General features: G+C 31.2%; 1 protein-coding gene across 2 annotated transcripts in view; it reads left to right on the top strand.

The window, feature by feature from the left end:
- Positions 1-24,575, top strand: part of shot (dystonin-like protein short stop) — a 239,974-nt gene that overhangs the window by 54,122 nt on the left and 161,277 nt on the right. Inside the window, exon 1 of one of the 2 annotated variants that reach the window (XM_085194376.1) lies at positions 17,762-17,833. The exons of the other annotated variant lie outside the window; for it this stretch is intronic. The gene's annotated coding sequence lies outside the window, so the exon portion shown is untranslated. Of the gene's footprint in view, positions 1-17,761; positions 17,834-24,575 lie in introns of those variants that run through there. 2 annotated transcript variants of the gene reach the window in all.

Raw genomic sequence — 24,575 nt, 5'->3', positions numbered from 1 at the left:
GATTAAGACAGCCTGCCGCCATTACCGTTTTACTGTGGAGAAACGGACTCCCCAATAAAACTCACGTGCCTCTTAGAATGCGTTGATTTTGAATTTGGAACGTTTAAATATTTTACTTTGCCGAACTGAATTGACGAAAAACTGAGTTCTGTCAAAACAAAATAGTTAATGTATTAAAAGCATGGAGAGAGGAGAATGAATTACTATCTATACTTCTATACTATAATATACTATAATATAATAAAGCGGAAGAGTTTGTTTGTTTGTTTGTTTGTTTGTTTGTTTGTTTGTTTGTTTGTTTGTTTGTTTGTTTGTTTGTTTGTTTGTTTGTTTGTTTGAACGCTAAGATCTCTGGATCTACTGGTCCGATTTACTTTGTTTTTGTTTTGTATGAAAGCTGCATTCTTCTGAAGTGCTATAGGCTATATAACATTACATTACACATATAAACTAATATATTTTAAAGTACTTTCTAATTTGGCATGCAATTTATTCTGCCATGTTAATAACAACCGTCGCGTCGCTACGCAACCGTAACCGCGACATTTTGATATTCATCCTTATGAAAATAAATATAATAGTCACTTTCAGCATTTCATCTAGATTGAAATTATAGTTTACTGTATAAATAATTAAGGAGATGTCACTGATTCAAAATGACCTAGCCTTCGGGCGGCATAGTATGAGTATGACCGACGCGAAAATATTCTTATAGTTCAAGCAGGCGTAGTCGCGTCCGGGTCCACTAGTTTTATTATATTCTTTCTAACTGCTACATATTTTTCCCGTAGTTAAAATAAAAAACAATAAACAAACTACCGTTACAAATTGTTAAAAATAAATTACGTCTTAATTGAATACACAGATAATAAAATTTAAATAAAAATTTCGCACGCTAAATGTTTTTATTGCGTTTGAGTAATTAAGTTATTAAAAAAATCTCACGACGTCCTTCCTTCTAATAACCTGGTTAATATTTTGGGTTACTTTTTAATATGTTTCTTATGTTTTGTATTAATTAGGTCATCAACTTTCCAAATCCAATAGTTTTCATCTGTTTTATGTCTGTCGTTGTAATCTATATATATAAAAGGACTTGTCCTCACTGACTGAGGTAAGACGCACGCACAACCGTAACCGCTGTGCGTAGAAACGTTAAATTTGGACAGATGTTTACTTTCGTAATCTGGACATCCACTAAGAAGGGATTTTAAAAAATTTTAACCCTAAAGGGGTAAAATAGGGGTTTAAAGTTTGTATGGAAAAAAAATTAAATCGGCACCGATTCTTATAAAATATGAAATTTAGATTTTTAAAAGTATTTAATTGAATACGTGTTTCATAGTTTTCTAGAATTCCTCCGCTAAGGGTGCAAATAAGGGGTTGAAAGTTTGTATGGACAAATTCTTAAATCGCCACCGATTTTTATAAAATTTGAAATTTAGACTCTTAAAAATATTTCATCGAATACATGTTTCATAGGTTATTAGAATTCACCCCTAAATACGCAAGCGAAGCTGCGCGCGTCCCCTAGTAGAAAATATAAGGCCATAGATAACCTTCGATCTTGCTCCGCTCGATTATAACGATTTACGTTATAATATTAAAAATAATAATCATAAAAACTTATCTTAATTATAGTAGGATATTCTTGTATTATTTATTTAAAATAGTTAACAATTAATTCAATTAAAAATCATTAACTGACAGGGACAGAGCATAATAGATCTAAAGTCACGGGTCAATGATAAATTAGCAATGATTCATTATTAGTACGTACTACTGTTCTAGTTGTGACATCTATATAAATACTATATCTATTTATTGCATTTGTAAGAATTTTGCGAAGTTTAGTGAGTTTTCACTAGATAACTGTAATTTGATATGGGAAACAGTGAAGCTTAGTAATAAATCACTCTGTTCTCTATTTTTTGTTTTCTTAGAGACGTTTCTTATTAATTTCGTCACTCAACACAAAAAGTGGAGAACGGAGTTTTAAAACGGGGTTCTTTCTGCCTACGAATATATATGCATAATGCAGAATAAAGCGAGAAGCTGCTTTTTTTAAACCGACTGCGGCGAAGTTCAAAATAAGGTTATGGTTTTAGCGCGTACGTACTTATTATGTAATTGTATGTCCGTCCATTTGTTACGTTGTAACTGTCAAACCTGTGAACCGATTTTGATAAATTATATGTAGTTGGATTTATCTTGATGGCGCGAGTGTTACTGAATAAATTAATTTTGTGTATGTAGTCGGGTTTTTATTTTGTCAATAATTCTATTGCTCTCCTAATTGACTTACAAACTCCCAACAATGTAAATTGTCGTAAATAAATGTGGTGGAATATTATTAAAAATGTTTTATAAGACTATTAAAACGCTTTTTTAACTATTTTTTTTATTATACTTACGTGATCGTAAATATTTATTAGCAAGCAAATTGTTTACAATTTATTTGCTCAAAGTAAGAAAATAGTCATTACTAAAAAAATGCGTGTAGCGACATCTATTGTAAGCTCTTGTGAACTTTCTCAAATAATCGATATGTGTAATCACTTACGTAGTTCCAAGTCTACACTAAAGATGGCGTAATGTACATGATACTAATGAATTTTTTTTTGTTTACAGGTACAATCATTATAGAAATTATTTTTTTTCGATTTGTGATGTAAAATAAAAAAGGTAAGAAATTAAAGATAACTGCAAAATAACGTGTTTAGACGTTTATGTACATTTTAAAAAACAATTATAGTCTACATGCACTGTGTGTTATTTATTTGATAAAAAGTTTGTTTTTTACTCAATACTTTAAGAAAATTTTAAACTTCTTTTTCTTTCATCTTTTAAACTTATTTTTAACGGCATTGTAACAAAAATAAGTAAAAAAAAAAAAAATCCACTTCGCGCTGTATCCCACATACATCAGGGCAGGCAGAGGGAACCTAATAATAACACACTCTGTCCCCCACTTTCCGCTGAAATTCTGCCTCTCAATGCCGCACTTTGTTACACCAGAGCGAAGAAATGAAAATATAAATTTAAATAAATATTTCATTTTTCAAGTGGGGATCGAACCCACAACTAGACACGACAGTCACACTTACAATAAATATTTCCGCAAAATATTTACTTTTGTAACGCAACAAGGAATGTCTTTAGTTCCTCGCACTTAACATGTTATCTAAAGATAAATAATAATTAAAGATTTTCAATAATAAATAAATCCTGCTTAAGTAATAAGATACCAGGACGATATAATATCTGGAAATAAATATGATATTATATTTCAGTGCATCGGTCACTCTTGTCACGTATGCACTTTTAGACTTTGCCAATAATAAAACATATACAATTTTTTATCATTGATAGCAAAGATAAAAGATTATATATTAAAAACTAAAAAATAAATCTAGACGGAAAGAAAAGGTCGAGTAGTATTGTAATTTGAAACAGAAGATAATTAAGGTGATATATTTAAGGCTGTCGAGAAATGGTGGCATATACGACTGTAAATGCGATGGTTGTGGATCAGAATACCACTCGGGGAATGATTATATCTTAACTATTTTAAATCTCCGCTGTGGTAACCAAACGCGGCGTTGAGTTCCGCCATTCAAAACGCAATGTGTCAAAATCGAACGAAATGTGGAAATCGGAGTGTCTTAATACATTCTCGTCACTTTAGGTTCCCTTTGTCTTATCTACTAAGTGCACGCAAGTGAATAATTGCTTAATGAGTGACGATAAAGATATGATAATACGTAAAAAATGTTTATTAGTGTTCAAAATTAATATAAAATCCTACCCTGCTTTGTGCAGGATACAACTTGAAGCTAAAAAAAAGTTTATTGGCCGTTTAGGAACTGAGATAGAACCCAAAAATAAAGTTCCATATATATTTATTGAAAAGAATATTTTTTTACAAATACCTTCTGAAAATAAATATGACGTCAATTATACGAAAAATACATAAAAGTATCGAGCACGTGTAAAGGTAACACATAAAATTGTTATAGTTTTATGTATTTTTACTTAATGTTCGCCATTTTCTAGTGAACACCGAATATGGAACTTTACGAGCTCGGGTGAAGCATTAGCTTTATTGTTTTTAAACTTTAAAATGTATTATGAAAAAAATAATGTAAATATGCTACGAATTAGGTATATATATTTACTAAGTAAACACCATTGTGGTAGTGTAGCTATGTATCTGAATAAACTTGATGTGAATTGAATTCCATATGGGGTCAGATTATATTAATTCAGGTTGAAACTCACGACCAAAACCAAAAGGTATTGTTTTGGATTAAAAAGTAACAATGAACATCCGGAAGTAAATCAATAAAGTAATCCAACGCGTAGGTCTATCAGCAAATACTTGTGTAATATTTGTTTTGACACCATACTTACGATCATACATCTATTTTTAGTCATACACTAATCTTAACGAAGTATAACATAATACATTTATTTGTTTTTTATATTTGGTAAATCAAGACTCAACTAAATTTAAAAAATATATTAAATTAAATCGCTAATAATTTTGTTATAACTATTATAAAAAAAAAACAATATTCTTTAAAGTATTGAAAATTTATATAATTATTTAGATTTTTCATTAAAATAGGGAAACTGCTAACGATGATAATATGTTAATTAAATTAAAATAGCTTATAAATGGTGGTCCTTAAGCATTGTAATGTATCGTTCTTCAATTACATTAACTTATTCTATGCTTATATTTCATTCATGAGACTCTCATATGTTAACCGTAAGTTATGGGTTTGCTGACGTATGTAATTATAGAGGAAATGCAAGTGTTGATGTTGAACAAAAGAAAATTTAGTCATTAATTAAGGCCTACAAGACGCTGTGAGTCACATAATAGGCGCACGGTGGTTTGAAGTTCGATTCTCGTTCGGAGAAATAATTATTTTATTTCTTCACATATTTGAAGCTCCCGCAATTGTGTTTACTTTGGTTAACGTTTAGAAACTTTTTATATTTAGTTAAAACATATTATTATGAAATATTTTTAAATTTATTCTGTTATTGTAACAAACAAAAGCGCAATGTTGAACTCCACTACTCAACACGCAGTCTCGAAAAAAAGGATGGAAAGTGGAGAACGGAGCGTCTTATCACGTTTCCTCTGTCTGTCTGAGCTGAAAAAATTACACCTAACTTTGTATTATTATTATTTTCTTAGTTTGCAACATTATTTCAACAACATTAGCTAATAATAGCTTACAAGTGCGGCTCTTGATGTCTTAATGAGCCATAAAGAAAGGCCACGTCTTATATATTCTTTGCGACACGTAGACTGATAGATTGCTTAACAACTTAAAGTGATTTATATCATTAAATAAATAATGTAAATTATTAAATCTATAATAATAACTGACAAAATTGTAAACATTTTCAAGTAATGCAGTATGTGTTACTAAGGCTATCTTTAATTTTTTTTTAATCGACAGGACTTTCTATTAAGTTTTATTAACCAAAAAAATATTTGCCAAAGAGAGAGAGCTGTGTGAATTTTAATATTTCAATTTTAATCATATTAGGTATATGGAAAAAAATGCCTATAGAGGTTTACTGACGTTAACAAAATAAAAGTTTTAATAAACTTATAAGAATTTTGAAGTACCTAATGGGGTATGAACACAATATTTAATTAATTTATAGTAGAAATTCGCTACAATTTTTTTAGCTCAATCTCACGCGAACAGCAGGATAGGCCAAACATTCCGTTTTCAACTTTCCTACCTTTATATTATAATCGCCGTACAAAAGAGAAAGCTTCAACCACAAAAGGACAAATAAATAAAAATTTGATAATCTTTACAAAAATAACATAAAAATAAATTAATCTGAATGATGTCATGAGGTAGGCACGATTCACACAATACTCTATAGAAACGTTTATCGCCTGATAAAGAGACATTATACGTACACTGTACAGTACTGTGCACAGTGCTCTTTACTGCATTCGGATCAAGGATAGCTCACAATAACCCACGCTGGTGGATAGGCTCGCAGGTTTGATTTAAATAAATTTAAAGTTTATATGTTCTTATTAATATGTATTATTATTATTGTAGGTGTCGTGGTGGAGTGTGGTGGAAGATGGAAACGTAATGGTTGTGAGTTCGATCGACACTCGGAGAAGTTAATTTATATAAATCGTACCTTGAATATAAAAATTAATTTAATAAAGAAACTTCTGTTCTGTTTTCTTATAACTTAAAATATAAAAATGTTAGACTGATTTTTTTCTGAGTCAGAATCGAACCTACAATCATAACGTCCAGCCAGATATCATGATCTCCATGCACAATTTTGATAAGAAATCTTAAATATTTCAATACTTCTCTGTTTGTATATTTATCCACATCTGTCTGTCTGTCTGGATCTCGGAGATCGATTTCGCATGCAAAGCGGGCGTAAAGCGATACCATTAATCAAGAACTAATTGGGAACGCACGTTCGCCGCCATTTTGACGAATTCGGAGACGGTCGATGACTTATCATTTTATTATACTAGTGACATACCACAGCGTATCGCGAAAAGCTTAGAATACTTGTTTAATATATGATTATATAGACTTTTTTAATGTAAAACGTAAAATTCAGCTTCTTCCTATTTCCGTATGATTATTTGGGTAATCCTCCGCCTCTCTTAGTTCTCTCCTATACTCTCCAAGAAACATAAATGCCAAATTTTAGCTAAATCACATAGTAACAAAATATTTACATAACATATAATCTAAAATTCAATTTAAACCAATAAAAATCAATATTTAGTATTTCAAAACAATAACTCTAAAGTAACATGTTCTATTGAGCGTCCCACAAATTGATTTGATAGAAATTTTATGACACGTCGTGTGAGGTAACCGACGTAAATACGTTATATTACAATTGATACTGATTGTAGTTGTAAACGACTTGTAGTAGAAGTTGTTGTGAGAACTTTTAAGAAATTGTCATGTTCAATGGCTGACTTCTAAATTTGTTTTATGGTGTTTAAGATAAATGTCTCCGTTTTTCAGTGTTTTTTTTTTACTTTAGCGTCACGCTGTATCCGCACACAGCAGGGTAAGAGCAGGGAGAACATAGAGTTAAGACGCTCTGTTCCCCATTTTCTGTCGAGTTTTGCCTCGTTAAGGGTTAAAAAGTGAAAATATTATCTACGTATTTCATTTCAGAGCATTTCATTAATCACAGCTTTTGAAATATGAATGAACAGAACTAAATCTCAATCAATACCTACCAATAAAAAAAGGGAAAAAATGTTATTTAATACAAAATTTCGTGAAGCTAAGAAATTTTTGTTACTAAGCACTGTCACTGCTAGCAAGTTTTGGCGATGACATCATCAGGAATCAAACCTACGTGTTATTTGGTAACGGCCCTCGTCGCCTCCGCTGCGCCTACGCGGTGGATTTATTACGCGAATAAATTAAAGGGCGACATTCGTATTAGGAGTGAAGAAATTTGTATGAACTAATATAGGTGTAAGGATAATTAATAAATTGTTTTATAACAGATGAATAATTTGTTTTATTCTGTGACCTACGAGTATCTACTTATAGCTGTAAGAAATAAAGAGAGAACTCTCTTTATTATACTAAACCTTGTTCACTTATCCTATAAGTTGTCTTATAGTTGTATAATCGAATAAAGAAACAGAAGAAGAGAAACAAAAGCAACACCGTAAAATCTGATAGAATTTAATGCTATTTAGAACTGAAGTAAAAAATATAGGATAAATAAGAATGTACGTGTCCGTTATTATAGAGGAAGAAATCCTATTCTATACTTATCCTTTTGCAAATTGCGTCTAGAATGAAGTTGCAAATATAGACTTATATGCATACATTAGGTATTTAAAATGTAAATGTGTTATCTAATCAAGTATAACGTGATAGGCGTGGGAAGATACTTGCATGATATTAATATTAATAAACATTCTAATATTCGATTAAACAGTAAAAAAGTATTCATTGTTCGATAAAAATACAATATAATTAAAAACCATATAATATGTTTTAACAATTAAAAATATTATAATTGCTTGCATTGATCAATAAATAAAAAAAATCGATACATTAAACTGTCTTGAAACTCCGTAGACATATTTAGAAGAAGCAAGTTGACTATATCATTAACAATATATGCGAGAATTTCATATATTTTTAACTTCAAATGGGCGAATAAATTATTATAAGATATTTTTTATATATTATTAATTTACGTTGATATATAGGGATTATTATAAAAGGCTTAACAAATTGTGTAATTTATTTAACATTATGAAATATCGCACTTAATCGATTCACCCCAACTCGCCGCCTACAGCTAGGAAATAATTTAAATTCATAATTTAATAATGAGCACTATTGTGTTAAGTTTAAAGTATAAAGTGATGTAGCAAAGCCAAATCTTACTTCTTGCGACAAACTCCGCTATACGTAAAGCAAACTACTTTATAGGTCAGCTGTATGATAAGTCTTTACATATAAACTCAGTTGTTATTGATGAGAATAAAAATACATAATCCATTATATTTTTTTCTTTAATAACGTTTTTATTATGTGTATAAATTTTGTCGTCTTCATATTTACAAGTTAAGTTTGCGTGCTATAGTAAAAAAACACGAACTATTGATAAATTGCAGAGTGAACTTCTTTAGCCTCTATATAAAAATTCTAATGTTATGGATCCATGACCAAAACAGTATCTGAGTTTCACTTTTACGACAACATTCACACAAAAAATACATTATTTTATTGCAAAATTTTATAAAAAATCTATCCAACAAAATTTATAAAATGTGTTATGCATAAATTTATATTTTAATGACAAGAAGCATCAAAACAGTATCACTTCGATGAGACAATCACAATAAATCAGCGGAAGTTGCTTTATATGGTCAAAGATAAGATACTAATAAGGCTAAGAGATATAAGTTCTAGCCACATTCTGCATCTTGAGTCCTTTCGTGCTAAATCTATAGAACGTTATCGAAATAAACTTAAGCATTTCTTTAACTAAAAAGTAATAATTGAATGCTATAGCAGATTGCTGTCACAAGGTTCTATTGTAGTGATCATTTGTGACTATTCGTCGCCTACGATCAAGCCTACGCGGCCGCACTATATTTAGATATAGCTGTTGACAACATTCCGATCATAGGCTAGGACGGGAGTTTTGTACTACGGAAGTATATATGTTTAGAGCAAAAAATATGTATTATACCACTTTTTCATAATATAATGACAATGATATTTTATCATTAATATTTTTATTTTTGTCGAGAAATATGTGGTCGATTTTTTTTTTAAATGAAAAATATTTTCTCTACCCTCAGAGCGGTAGAGAGGGATTTATCAATTTGTCTTTTTTTAAAGGTTACTGTTTGTCTTAGTAAATTAAAACTATCAATAATTTTGTTAATTGTTCATTAATTATTTATCTTTATGTTGAAATAATTAAAATATTATTTTCTATTTGAATTGTTTTTTAAACAAATATACAGCAATCATGAACAGATAATACATATCTTTTTAGTATTTTCACATAATACATATCTATTTTAAGGGAATTATTGAATTGAATTAATGAATTCTAACGAAATTATTGATGCTTTCGTATATACCTATTAACTATTTGAAATACATTATTTTATAAACATTTTCACTTTAAAGTGAACATAGATCTGAACTCTTACTGAAGTTTACTTTCAAACTACTGTAGTTCACAGGAAAAATAATTTTAGCTCAACTTGCTTACTTTAGTGAAGGAAATGCCAATACCTATTTCTGTTGTTTCCGAACACCTATTTCCTAGGTCATAAACCTCGTGCACTGTAAACAAGTTACAGTACTTCTCACTCTATTTTATGGTAAAATATGAAGTAAAGTGAATGAACTTAATTTAAAAATAGTGATGTGCATTATTATTGTGTAGTGTTCATACAATATTATTTTTAGAGCTTGAAAGATATTAATAGAACACAGTGAAATAACGGGATGGTTGTGGGTTCTACCCAATTCGTAAGAAAAAGAAAGAATGAAAGTATGTGCATTTCATCACTTTGATAAGACAAAGTACGGCGATAAGCTCCGTAACTCAACCCGTTATATCTCGAATTTAGGAAAGAAGAGAATGGAGTCTACGTTCTTCTGCCTACCACCAAATTCACTTCCTGGTCTTTTTGTTAATAATCAGTTACCCATAAACTTAATTATAATTAAATAAAATTTGATATTTGATAATACTTTAAGAAACCTTTTGCGTTTCACTTTTTCTATTGTTTTCAACTGAAGCAAATTCGCTTTCTCGTCTTAATTTAACTTCATTAATATAACTTCATGAATAAGTTTGAAGTCGTCGCGGCGCAGCGGGACAGCGTTTATAAACGCCAAGGTTGTGAGTTCGATTTTCACCCGAAGAACGGATAATTTTATTATACAATTACTTTCACTTCCTTGCTCTGGTAAGAACATAGCTCGGCGTTTAGTTTCGCTCAATACGCTAAATCTCTAAAACTACTACCTACCTGCCCAGCTATAGGTATGCGTGAAACTAAAAAAAAAAAGAAATGTCGTACTATCCGATTAATTTCATATGAAAACTGACTTACCATTCAAGTCATGGCGATGAACGCTTTAGGTGGTATTCTTAGAATGGTCTTACGCTATTATTAGAATAAAAATGTATTGTTATGAGTATTATATTTCCATTTATTTCCCTAGTGATTAAATTCTCTGTAATTTTTAATGATGTCTTACCATTGTATATTGTAAAAAAATCTATTTTTTGCGATTGTAGTTATCGATTAATATAATTGCAAAATCGATTTGCCATGAATAACCCGTCACTGTAGGCGATCTCGATATAGTGATACGGTGGTCACAATTTTTTTAATATAATGAAATGTTACTCTAAAAAGTAATTTAAATTGAAATAACTTGAATAAATGAAAATTATACTATAAATAGAAACGAGTAATATATTCCAACTAATTGATTGAAGTAGGTCAGCCACACTGGTAATCGATTCTGCGAACGTTCTTCACTCACCAAATATGGGTGTTAATTGTAATTCATATATGCACTATATATAAATCACTTGTTTTTGTAATGTCTTCCTCTTAGCCTTAAGCCCACATTTTAGTAATAAGCCGTAAATTATTTACGCAATTGCCATGGAGCGAGACATTGTGTGTTCTGTGGCGGACCATAACGCCGCTTTATGTTTATTTAAAGTGAAAGTTAATATAATATGAATAAGAAAAATGAATTCCTATGTCTATAACTATCACATCTACGCACGTACGTATGAAATTGCGCCATTTGTTTCATTTACAATTAAAATATTTTTTTAATAAATGTTATTCGTTATATACTTCGTGGCACAATGCGACAGTGTCTGAATATGAATGCGAGGCGGTCGTAGGTTCGATCTTCAGTCAGGAGAATATAATTTATTTTTCAAAGCGCTAGTTTGAATTCTGCCCTTCTACACACATTTTCCCAAAAGTTGGACGTAAAGTGGGGTATGACACTAGGTTTTCTTTTCACGCTCGCTTTTTCCCGCATATCTGGTAAGTCAGCTAAGGAGGCGTGAAGCTGATATCTACTTCGCATTTATAATGGTTACCGTATATCGTTTTTATTTATTTATTTGTATAAATTGAATGTGCGTTACTACTTACAGCTAGTCAATATACAGGTATGAATGAACACGGCCTTGTAGTACGGAGGTAGGTACTTATTACACTTTGCATATTAACAAGTGTTTTTATACATGATCAGTTTTTATTATAATGCCTAAGATCTGCTATCTCTTCAATGTGTCATCTTTATCATTTGTGTATTTTTTTAGCTTTACGCCAGAGAGACAGAGAGAACCTAGGCCCTAGGACCTACGCATGAATGAAAACGACATCTCACGATCTATCACAGACTTTCGACTGTTATCTTAACGGTTATCAGAGCTAGGAAATGAAAATAATCCAATATCCCAAAGAATCGAAACCACAACCGCCACGGTTACGGTCAGCTGCTGCGCCAAGACGGCCTCTCGAATAATTTTCATCTCTAGATAAATATTATTTATATACAATTGTATTGCTATTATAAATAAATCGTCATCACTGTTTGCAAATATTCCTTGACTTATAGTCATCGATGATTAAATAAGTAGGTTAGTTAAGTTACATTGGTTTTTGTTGTTAGAACGGAGTTTCTTACAAACCCACGCAAGTACTGACGACCAAGTACTGGCCATGACGAAGCGCCACTTGATGATTGATGAACGTATACCTGAATTGAATAGATTTGTGTATTAAATGTTAGTCAAAAAAATTATTTGTGTTCCATTCATTAACTTGTTTTTTAAGTTCACACAGTATCCCTCACTTAGCAGGATAGACATTTAAGATACGAATTCTGGAGACATTGCGTGTTGAGTGGCGGAACTCAACGCCGCGCTTTGCCTTGTATCATTTTCTCGAGTGGGAATCGAACCTACAACCTGTCGTCCTTACAGTCTTTACAGTTCTGGCCTGTGTTTCACTTAGTTTGAAATAATAGGTAAATAAATATAATAAAGTATTATGCGCTATGCCTGCTGACATCCTAAATACGGGATACTTTGATTCAACGATTTTCCTACCCCATTACTTGATATACAAATAAAATTATTTTCTTATTATATTATCTTTATCTTTTCTATTAAATATTTATAGAGTTGACAAATACAACCAATCAAGAAAATACAAATCCAACAAGAGAGTTACCTAATAAATTAATTTAACACTAGATCTGGTCTAAAATCGAGATTAATTATAATTTATTCGTATTCGCAACAGAATGATAAGATCGGGTCCTTTTGAAACGTACGGCGCGGGCGTCGACGCAACTCATTTGAAAACACAATTTACTTCCTTCGCAATGCGTGACATAATGGCTGAATGAAAATAAGCGAAGATTCACTGGTTTCCTAGAATACTAATAGCTTCTTTGTGCTTCTTAATGCTTATGTGTGGTCTTCTGTGTGAGAGTGATCTTATATAGGTAGTTTTTTTTAGCAAAGTAAATAGCATATAGCAAAAGGTAGAGAGTAGAGTAATCGTAGAGTTAAGATACTCTGATTTGCATTTTTCGCCCAATTTTTTTATACATCTCGTGGTGAGTGGTGGTTAACGCCGTGTCCTCTTGTTACCAGAGCGATGAAAATAGAAATAATTTATTCTCCAGAGTGAGAATCGAAACCACAACTGTCGCATTTCCAGTTAGACGTTGGAACGTTGTGTGATAACAACTGCAAACAGAAAATTAGATTAGATTACATTAATAATCATAACTCTTTAACATGAGTTGCAACAATATTCAATCCCACATTAATGTTATATAACTAATGTATATGAATTAAATTAATTGCTTTATTTAGTCTTGTTTTTTGAATGATATACTCAAATTTAAATAAATAGATCTGTTCTTTTTAACTGCAATAAAATTTATTTTTATGTTGTATTCATTTATTTATTAAACTATAAATTAGTAGCTTTTATCATAATACTTAATATGTATATAATTTATCAATCATTAAATTCCTTATTATATCTGACTTAAGCCTTAGATAATTTTCAGCACCAACAAATTTAGCGACATAAATTTAAATAACACATTAGCATACTAAGCATCGAACCTAGAACCGGTTCTCTTTTGAAATAAACTAGATTTTCGTAATAACAATTTAAACCTACTAATATTATAAAGCTTCAGAGTGAGTTTGATTGAATGAGCTAATTTCAGGAACGAATTGCAAAACAACTTTTGTATTGGTTAGTCCCTTTATATATCCCTTTATTTATTGAGGAAGGTTGTAGTCTGTGACTATATTATTATGACATCACATTGATCGTTTCGATGTAACCCATTTTACCTACCTTTATACTAGGTTCCCAGGTTCCCTCTGCCTATCCAGCAACGTGCGTGATTCAGCGTGAAGTTAAAAAAAAAACTAAAGAAAATTGTGACATACACAATTCTTATGTTATATGGTGATCGCGGTAGTTCTTAGCTATGTTTTACGAAAATTGAATTATTACCTACTTTAAGAACTACAAGCACAAAATGAGGTGGTGTTATATTTAGTCAAGGATTTTATAAAACTTTAAATTTTGCCAATATATTTATTTTTTATTCCACAAATAGTACATAATAAATTGTATTCCCAAGCTAAGTTAGTTAAGAAATATAATATTTCACAGTTTATACCTCTCCCTGACGCGATTAGACCGCTGACCGGCCGGGCTAGCGAGATCGATGAATTAATAACAGTATAATTAGTGTATCCCACGCACTGACTCACTTTGACAGGGTATTTGAACAAACAAATGAAGTAATAACTTATTGTCATAGATTGTGCAGTACGAATTGACTTAAAGGTTTGGTAAACAACTGATAAAGTTAGTGTTTATATAAAATTATTATTAATAAGTAATAATTAACTTTAAGTCGTAATTCAATTGGGGATACATGGGAACCTAGACACTCATTTCCCATTAAGACTTCCGTTCCTCCCTTTCCAGCGAATTTTGGAGTCATTTATAACTTAAAAAATTCGCAGTGATTTATTATTTTTCAGCTTATTTTCTATGAAAATCATTCGTGTACTAATCTGAATCGGACTTGACCGTGTTTTTTTATAAAATTCTGGTTTTTATAATCTGTAATTACGCTGACATGAATATGTCCTTATCCTTAGATGGCGTATATATATTTATAGGAAGGCAACATCAAAGATATTTCCATATTTATATAGCAGGGTCATGGTATCATTAATATTTAAATTAATTAAAAATATTTTTTATTCTTAAGTCTTTCGCGTTTGGTTTAGCACTTGGATGCCTCTTGGATCCTCTCGCAATACTCCCTACACTCCACAAGCGTTTCAGCGTTTCAAGCAGAAATGTTCCTGCTGCTCTTTATCAGTCACTCAGTAACGGAAGAGCTTTATGTAAAGGGGAACCTGAGGTGCATAAATATAGAAAAAAAATAGAATAACACAATACTACACAATAAAATGTTATATTATTACTTTTTAGTGCTTTCCTAAGTGTGGAATAACACTTTAATATATTTTGTACATGCTATTAATTTCACACGTTATGGGAGTGGAGAGAGGAGTTCCTGGACTTACCACCTTACTCGATATTTGTGAGAATAAAAAAACCGAAATACCCATTCTATTCTTAATACAAAAAATAAAGACTTAGAGTAATAAACAGAGGAATCTAGGAATCTTCAATGACCAACAAAGCCTTCGTTCATTCAAGTCGTTTATAGATTAATTGCTAGTTCTGGGTCACGTAGCTCGCCATATCTAGCGTGTGCAAGGGAACACCGTATATGCGCCTATTCTATAATCACTATATTATCCAAAACTAAGGAGGTAAACGTGTTGGTTTTATACATATCGGCCTTATTATTCCCATAAATGATTTATGTAGTGTGACTTTCCTCAATGTCGTTTGTACTTTTTTTATGTCTTCGAGCTTTTCAGCCAAAGGGAAGCTAGTTATATGTTTTAACTGTTTTGTACAGTGCCTGATGGATAGTCAGTTTAATAAATGCCACAATTTTCTAACTTCTTTGGCAAAATGAAATTGTAAACATTTATAGTGTAAGAAATTAATTTTCGATAAATTTTCTTGTTTAACAAATTAAAAAAAAATGTTTTTCTCTTATAATTTATTTATATTAGTAAAAAGTTAAATATTTTCAGAAAATATGAATTATTTTCATTCTCTCGCAATGCAAACTGTGGCGTTGAATTCCAAAGCGGGAGCTTTTATTTATCATTCACAATTCTAATGCACGAAGCAACGAATCGATGCTAGTTACATAAAGTAAGGATCACGTTGCAGTTGTTATTAACTTGAACTTGTTTATGAAATGACTCAATATGCTAAAGGACATCTGTTCTCTACGAAACTCTGTGACATCATCGTTTTATTGTAATTTAAGGAAAATTTTACTTACTTTAGTTATTTTAAATTGTTCTACTTTCAATTCTAGGGTATTGTGACCTATTTACTTAATGGCCTTGGTGTTGAGGATAATATTATGAGAAGACATATTTATACTGTGCAAAATTCATGTGAAGTCGGTGTTTGCTTCGACTAAGAAATTTGTGATTATCAAATATGATAAAATATTTTCATTGTATAAAGTAAAATTTTAAAAACTTCGTTTACGTCACCAGAGAGAATTCTCCCGAGCGCTGTAGTATTAAGGAATGATTGCTGATTGTTCTCAGGGCATTGCGTGTTGAGTGGCGGATCTCAACGCTGTCAAGCAAGTCTACAGCTACGTCAAAAATTAATATAAGTACAAGCATATTTGTATTAATTCTTCCTAAGAATGGAAATACATATTAAAAATGCTAGTAACACTTAACCTTAAAATTCTCCCTCTTCCTAAGAACAGTCTAATAGATAGTTGTTTCGTTTAACGACGTTTTCAATCAATAAGTCATTTGGGATTGCCGCGCTCATTAGTTAACAACAAATGATAGTTAAAGCGAAAGTATTTCCGATACAAAATATTCATGTTATTAATATACACATTAGCTGGCTTAGTAAATTGTTTTTTGTGTAATCATGCTTAAAACTATAATTATCTTTTGTACAATTTACACATAACTATCTGATTACTGTGTAGGTACAGCCGATAGTGATGGAGTCAAGAAATATAGAGAAAATGCAGCTTCTTTCTTTCACACTGTAGAGGGAATCTGGTGTTAAGATTCTCTGTTTATCGCTTTTCGTCAAAATTCAAAATATTTCGACGCAATGATTGCACGTTGAGTAATGGAACTCAACTGGACTCTGTGTCTTGCTAGAGCGGTCAATAGAAATTAATTTCTCTGAGTGAAAAATAACCATTACACTCCATCTTTACGCAAACGATATTCCACTTTGCCATGATTGTCTCCGTACATGCTAGTATATCTTGGACAAACTTGTCACCAAATAAATCTATTTAAAAATTAAGCTAACTAATTTCGTCTTAAAAACCTCAATAATTAGCCTGCAAGCAATAATACTTCGGCTTGCTAAGCGAAGACGTTGTGTATTTGATGATGGGAATTCAAATAATAATAATCAGAGGGAGTAAACATGTTTATTGCTAACTAAGAGTATTTTATATATTATTTTATATTTATGTATAATGCGATGGCTTTGAGTTCGATCCCCGCTCGAGGGATAGAATTATTATTTATTAACATTTTCATTTCTTCACTCTGGCTCCAATGCAAAAGTCCGGCTTTGAGTTCTGCCACTTAAGACGCAATACCTCAAAAATTCTGCGGAAAGTTGGGAACGGAGTGTCTTAACACTAGGTTTCCTCTGTCTACACATGTCGTAATTGCACTAAGGCTTCGTTATTTTGCGATTTAATCATTGATTAATAAAACTTAAAATAATAACAATCGTAATAAATGTTACATTGATCTTTCTGTATTTTTTTAGTTCACTATTTTATTTTATAAAAAAACAAATGACACATTCATAATTTCGAAATCTACAAAATAACACCTACTGTCCACTGAGTCACTGGTGCTCAACCTTTATCCATTCAAGCCTTACACGGCAACACACGGACACACGCACGCACACAGATAAGCCAAGCCAGTTTGACGTTTACAGTTTACAGTGTCAGTGAGACGTCAGTTCGCCGAGGCACGGCGTCGCGGTACGATCGCCCGCCATCTTGTCGTTTAAATAACGCGAATTTAAAAAAAAAACGTATGTGCCAGTGTTTTTTTTTTGTGTATTTTAAACGTTTTGCGGCGACAAATATTGAGAATTTGTTATTTTTAAATGTTTTTTTTTATATGTTTAGATTGGTTTTAGATGAAGTTTGAGGTTACAAAATATTTGCGGTGTTTTCAAAGCCATGCTTTTACCACGTAATGCTAGGATTTGCGAAGTTTATACGTTTTTTTCGATGTTTTTGCAGGGAGTATTGTGTTTTGAACTTTTTTTATAGCATATAGGTTACGGTCAACGTTCCGAACGTATTTGGGTTAACTAAAGACTTCAACGAAAACTGCTCAACTAACGTTTTGTTTATTTATAATAACTGTTGATATTGAAGTGGAAGATAAGATATTTCAATGGTACTCTCGATTGTCATGGTTGAGATTGCAGAATACCGCTATAATACCATTTTATTTAATATAGATTAATATGTTTATTTATTTTATTATAGTTTGTTGAGGACATGTTATAAATTAGCACATTTATATAAAACGGTTGACACATTTCCGATGTATTTATAACAGTGACATAATGTTTTTCATGAAATAGTTGCAATAGATAAGACTATTTTGTATATTATGCAGGATTCCGATGAACTCTTATGGGTACATTCTTTGTTATATGAAAATTAAATAAGTTTTTTTTCGTTGTGAATAATATAGATTTTTTCAAATTAATTATTTATGAAGTAGATAATTTTATACGCGCATTCCTCAGTTTTTTTTATTTCCTCATTTCTTGATTTACCGACTTAAAAATTACGATTTAAAGTTTTTATATGTTGTCTATATTATAATATCATGTTTTATTATAAATATTGGAGGATAATAAACGTACCAAAGGAAGCCGATATGACAAATTTGATTAGCATTGTTAACAATCACTCGCGAACTACCTATTATTATTATTGATAATTCCTTTAGTTATCTTCTTTAGGTTTTTTATTTAACTCAATACATCTAAAAAATATTATTAGTACTATTCTAAAACTATCAGTTACGATAGTTTATCTTTACGACCTTGATATAAAAATTTAAAATTTATTATCTTTAATTTGCAAAGTAATTTGAAATGTATGTTTGTTTATTTTAATTGAATTTTTTTTTTATTTAAAATTCATCTTTCTTTAAAGCTTCCCAATAATAAATTTATGTTATCTTTCTTTATAAAAAGCACGTACGTAATCAATCAAAAACACGGAGAAGGCACCGATAATTATTATATCCATATGGGACTACTTTTTTGTGGCCGTATACAACAAGTGTAATAAGTTTCATCAAAAAAACTTCTTTACAACATAAAAATGCCTCATTTTGCTTGACTCACAGTCCACAGATAACGTCATACCAATGTAACGTCAGAAAACGATGACAAATTGAACTTTATTACTTAGAAAATATGAAATATTATAATATATGCTGAGTATTGTATAACGCTAAACGTTTGGGTAAACGACTTGCTCGTAATCTAAAGTGTTTTGAGTTATGATGCCTTTAGACTCCGCGATAGTCTAAGTGATATTGTACAATAATACATAAGTACTGTGGGCTGTCGTGGGGTAAGGGTGTTACTGTAAACACGATGGTTTTGGGTTCTATTCCCACTCGGGGCAATTAAATAATTTTTGTTTTTATTTTCTGGTAACTAGGGAAAGAGCGGCGTTTAGTTCCGAAACTCAATACGCAACGGGGAACGGAGAGTCACTAGATTCCTTCTGCCTATGTGCGGGATACAGTCTGAAGCTAAGAAAAATAGATAAATAAAATTAATTATTTTTATTGTTCAATCGTATTGTACAATATATTCCAATACTACTGTTTTCGTTGTTAAAGAAATGTTGAAGAAAATAATTTTAGATTGTCTAATTCGCTGTCCATGAAAACGGAACTAATAACATAAAAGTGAAATTGCATATAATATACGTATATTAGAGAACTATACGAGTAAAATTAGAATAATTATATATTTCGTAATCTCAATATATTTTGACTAAGTAAAGTCGTAATGCATAATATTATAGTTAAGTTAAACAATACCAGGATGTAAGGGTAATGTGTCCCCAGTATCCGTTCACATGCGGTACTACCTATATGTAAAGGGTTCCGGTGTTATGGTGGGCTCTAGGTGTCTCTAAACGTTGACAAATGACAAATGACTGTGAGGACGACTAGAACAGCATATTTGAAGAAGTTGAGAAGTTGATTACAGTAAACGTAAAGGAAGAAAAGGAAGTAAAGGAATAAAAAATGTAGTTCAAATTAGTAGTTACTTCACATTTTGAAAAATGCCAAGAGGCCGCGGGTTCGAGTCCCGCTGCTTTCAAATATATTATAGAACAAAAAATATTATAATTATCTCGATTGCCCAAACCTTATTTACATATATTTCGTCCTGACCCACTTTTAGACTATCTCATACGTTAAAAGTACAGCACAGATATGACCTTAATCTACCCTTAAAGGCTACGACATAAAACTTTCTCGATCGTAAATTGTATGCAAAATCACATTGTTATTGCAAGTAGTCTTAACGAGGCAACCTTCGTTAAGTGGTTGTCATAAAATATTTAACGCTTATTAATATTATCACAGCTGACAGTTTTAATTATTCAAATGAGGGACAAATACTTATACAATTTATTGTATTGTTTTGTTTTTTTAGCTTTACTCTGTTACCAGGGTAAAGTTAGCAGAGTAGGCAGAGGGAACCTAGTGTTGAGACACTTAGGTCTCCACGTTCTGCTTAATGTTACATACTTATTGAGTGGAGAAAGTCAACAGCGGGCTATGTCTTACGAGAGCGAAGAAATGAAAATAATTATTTTATTCCGAATGAGAATCGAACTCACTACCGTCACGTTTTCAGTCAAACCCTGTGCTGCCACGACAGCCTCTATACGTAAATAATATTTTCACAGCTGACAATTTTTATTATTGAAATAAGGGACAAAGACTTAAACGTTTTATATTTATTGTATTTTTGTTTCTTGAGTTTTTATATAATATTTTATTATGATAATAAGAACTTTGGCTTTTTATAAGTTCTTTCCTTACGCAATTTATAAAGACTGGTGAATCGTTTGCAATATGTACTAAAATATAGAATTTTATTTTTTATTTGTGTCTGTGTTCCACGAGCATTGCTTCAGTCAATTATATATTTTCTTTATTTATTACACACGACCCCCAAGGCCGTTGTGATGCACTGGCAAAGCCAGACTATAAATGCGACAGTTGTGGGTTCGTTTCCCACTCGGACGCATAAATAATTTTATTGACTCAAAAATTGATCAGGTAATGCTGAAAAAAAAGCATAATTTAGTTACGTACTAAAATCCGTTACAGAATATTAAATTTTACGGTAATACCAAACGTCTTGGATTTCGATTCAATAATCATTTTAAAGAATAATGTTAGCAATTCTCCGAATAAATAATCAACGCAATGAGTAATGACACTTAGTCGGGCGATTTCATAACAAAACAAGCTACAGTCAGCACCAGTAATGAAATGTAAACAGTTGTTACAGAAGTGATGTGGCTTGCAAATGTTAATAAGAATGTTTATAATAAATTCAATAAATATTTTTCAGTACGTTCAGTTACTTTATGCTAAATTGTTTCTGAAAGCAGAATTCTAAAATTTAAGGCTTCTTAATGTTAATGTTTCTGAAGCTCGATATTTAAAAATAATCATTTGCATGATAATAATATAATTTATTAAAAAAAAAACTTTTTGAACATATTATATGTAAATCTTCTTAAGAAATTCGTACACAGAATCTAGTTTGATTAGTTCCATATTTTTAATTCCGTTGACATTCAAAAGCAATCAGGTATTCCTAAGTAGAATAACATACATAATAAACTAGACCAATATACGGAGTTGACAAAAAAATGGACACTTTTATAAGCTGATTAAAATTCTACAATACGCTTTTAATGGGACAACAATTGATGTTATCAATAATCTCAACATCAATAGAACAGCTTGTTCCAAGACTTTCATAGCTCCAGGCTGTTTGAACAGCAATGGTGATATATAAGTGAAAGCAAGTGGATTTATCAGGAGATATTTTTTATAGCTTCACGATGTTTCCCTTAAATAGTCTGAGGGAACTTAGTGTTAAGACATTCCTTTCCTCATATTCCCCCCAATTTTCTAGATATTGTTTGTTACCAGAACAAGTAAATTAATAAATCAGTAAATATTTAGATCAAAACGCTCTAAATTATAAGGAAAAATATAGATTACTAGCGGCCCGCTCGCGGCTTCGCCTGCGTGAACTACGTTATTATTAATTTCTGTTTCCATGAGTACCTACGTCCTGTAAGCGATGTCTATGCAGACTCCTAGCATTTGTAGTAACGAAGTTTCATACAAACTTTCAACCCCAAAAACAACCCCTTAGAAGTTGAATATTACAAATTCCTATTTTAGCGAGCACCTACGTCCTGTAAATAACTCCTATGCAAAATTTCAGATTCCTAGCACACGTAGTTTCTGAGATTTCATGATGAGTGAGTGACCTTTCGATTTTATATATATAGATGAAACATAAACATTATTATGATAATCGCAGATTTATACAGATAAAAACTGAAGCAAATTTAATTTATCATTACTTTTAATTAGTGAAAAAGCAAGGCCCAGGCGTTGTGAAAGAAAAAAGAAGTATAAAATTACATGTTGCAAACACATGTTTCATTTCCACTGAGAGATTAAAGTTGTAGCACTTAGTTCGTAAACATTGAAGCCTTATAGTCGACCGTTACTGTGCAATGAACTTTCGTTGTATAGGGGTATGACTATTGATGGATTTAGTATTCCTTTATACTTTATTGATATTTGAAATTGATATTTTTTCTTGTTGTTCTTTCTGCTATTCTTTAATTTGTGTAGTTTCCTTTTAGCTTTTACAATGACAACAGTTATTCTAAATAATAGAATCGAATTATTTTTGGGTAAACTACTTTCTTTGCCATTATCTTGAATTTAAAGAATATTTCAATCTCAAGTAATTAAAATAATTGGAAAGAAATTTTCTTGCAGCACCCAGAATGCTGCAATTATTCCCAAAAAGGTTATCTAGGACGATGTCATCGAGTCTTTTATATAATTAGTGTACAGTTACTTTCTACTATTAACACCAGAATATAAATAACTATAGGCTTCTTCTAATGGGCGCTCAGACTATAAAGTTTAGTGGTGCATGAAATCCAAATAATATGTAGAAAACTTTAGATATTATAACCGAATCAAATATCAAAAATGCTTCGTAGATTACTGGAGTATTGCACGCGAACATAATTTTGCTTGTGTTCCTTTCAAGAAAAACATAACTAATGCTCAGTCTCATCTAATAATTCATTTAAATAAAAGAAGATATTTAAAAGTCTTGTCAAAATACTAGAATTTTTAGTAACCTAAAATTCCAATTTCTCTAAACCGAAATATATTTTCTTATCAATTTTATACGATGTTGATACAAACTTCCTGCATTTTAAAAGTAAAATCATGTAAAAAATGTGTCTAGTCCGTCCAAATCTCACGAGCAACATGCATCTCAATTTGCCGCGTCAAATCGTCTGCATTATGCGTGGCCATCCCGTTAGGAACCGGTCCGCATACTTCGCGTTCCTTGCATTTCTTGCTTTATTTGTCCTTAAATTGTATTTACTGATTCATTTCTGCTATACCACTTTGAGTTATTTTGCAATATTATTGGGAAAGATAATTGTAGAAGGTTCATTATAAGAAATAGTCGGATTTTCTTTCCATGTTTATTGGTAGGTAGCGCAAATTTCTTTCCTTATGTTTAATTTATAAAGGTCATGTAGAAGATGATAAAGACAATGTTAAAAATCAGTGGGAAAGAGTGATTGTACTTAAACGCGATGGTTTTGAGTTCGATTTTCACTCGATAATATAAAATATTTCCATTTCTCCGCCAAGCGAAGAATTCTCTCTGACAAGCGAAGGCGAAAAGTGTAGAACTGAGTCTCTTGACACACTGTCTACGGGCACGAATAGAGAAATTGTTTTCATCGGATGTTTATGATTAGTATAATACTTTATGCGTATAAGTCACCGAAGTTTGTATTTTAAATTCTTCTCCCTACGGTTCAAACATAATTACCTTTCATTCTAGTACTATTGTTGCCGTGCTTTTATTATTATTCTAGAATACGATCACACAAAGTACAAGGACACGCGAAGGGCAGACATGTTTACCGTCTTCCCTACATTAGTTGTATAAACAGGGGTTGTATTGCATAATGCGCTTTAGATACTCTCCTTACAAAACACTTGCTTATAAAGTAAAAATTATTATAGATGTAAGTATTTTGGCTATTTTAAGACCAGCGATGTGCTTAGGTCTTTTATGATTTCATGTGAAAGGAATTAAAATGATATTCATAGTTGGTGTCATTTTAGGTTTTTATTATTAATAATTATCCGCTTTTCGTCCTCTGACTGTAAACGCGATGGTGGTGGGTTCAATTCCCACTCAGAAGAATGAATTATTATTTATTTTTATTCATTTTCAGGACAAATTGAAATTGAATTACGTCACTCAACGTCCCATTCAACTCAATTTGGCGGTAAATGGAGAATATAGTGTCTCAACCTTCTGCATACATTGCTATAGCTATACTTTGCCCAGTTTTCATTTAGAATGGAAAATTATAGTTTTTGTTCAAAAATATATTCGCCATCAATTTCAC

Source organism: Heliconius melpomene, chromosome 12, assembly GCF_056956725.1.
Source record: "Heliconius melpomene rosina isolate 202511_hmr_F chromosome 12, ASM5695672v1, whole genome shotgun sequence".
NCBI classification, from domain to species: Eukaryota; Metazoa; Arthropoda; class Insecta; order Lepidoptera; family Nymphalidae; genus Heliconius; species Heliconius melpomene.
This window is presented reverse-complemented; position numbering and strand designations above follow the sequence as displayed.